Here is a 1,215-nt window from a genome sequence, read left to right on the forward strand (position 1 = left end):
AAAAAAAAAAAAAAAAAAAAAAAATTCGCCGCTTCCCTCCTCCTCCTTCTTCTTCTTTCCTTTCGTTTATACTCACTCTCTCATCATGTCTGGTTCAAACTCTCCTGCCTCTGTTTCAGAGACCATCGTTGTCTCTCCCTCCTCTACACTCGTTAATGTTAACATGATGAATGTTACGAAACTGACGTCATCCAACTTTCTCATGTGGAGCCGCCAAGTTCACGCACTCCTCGATGGTTATGATCTCGCCGGTTACATCGACGGATCTCTCACCGTCCCGACGCCGACAGTTACTGCGGCTGATGTTGTCTCTGCCAATCCTGACTTTGTGGTGTGGAAGAGACAAGATCGGTTGATCTACAGTGCACTTTTAGGCGCCATCTCCATCTCTGTCCAGCCGATCCTCTCCAAGGCAGTCACGGCTCAAGACATATGGACCACTCTCTCGTCTACTTATGCCAACCCCAGCCATGGTCATGTTCAGCAGCTTCGTCAACAACTCAAGCACTGGACGAAGGGAACTAAGACCATTGATGCTTATGTTCAAGGTTTTACCACCCGCTTTGACCAACTTGCTCTCCTTGGCAACCGGTGGAACATGAAGCTCAGATTGAGTTCATCCTTGAAGGTCTCTCTGAAGATTACAAAACCGTAATTGATCAGATTGAGGGTCGTGATTCATCTCCTACCTTGACGGAACTTCATGAGAAGCTGCTCAACTACGAGACGAAACTTGCTGCGAAGGCGGCACTCACGTCGTCTCTTCCAGCGACTGCTAATGTTGCGACCTACCGTGGAAACAACTCCTCTCGTCCTCATGGCTGCAACAACAATCGCAACAACCACACCAACAACAACTGGTCGCCTAATCCGCAACACCAACGCCAACAATACTCACCGCGTCCATATCAAGGCAAATGTCAAATCTGTGGGGTCTATGGTCATAGTGCTCGTCGGTGTTCTCAACTCCAGCTTCCGCCCATGCCATACAGCTCCAACCAGTCGTTCGTGTCGTCTGTCACTCCTTGGCAGCCGCGGGCTCATTTAGCAACGACTCAACAGTACAATCCGGGGAATTGGTTGCTGGATACTGGTGCTACGCATCATCTCACATCCGACTTGAACAACCTCGCACTTCATCAGCCTTACACTAGGGGTGAAGAAGTCACTACTGCTGATGGCTCAGGGATGCCTATTTCCCACACTGGTTCTGCC

This window comes from Camelina sativa, chromosome 3 (genome assembly GCF_000633955.1).
Source record: "Camelina sativa cultivar DH55 chromosome 3, Cs, whole genome shotgun sequence".
Lineage (NCBI taxonomy): Eukaryota > Viridiplantae > Streptophyta > Magnoliopsida > Brassicales > Brassicaceae > Camelina > Camelina sativa.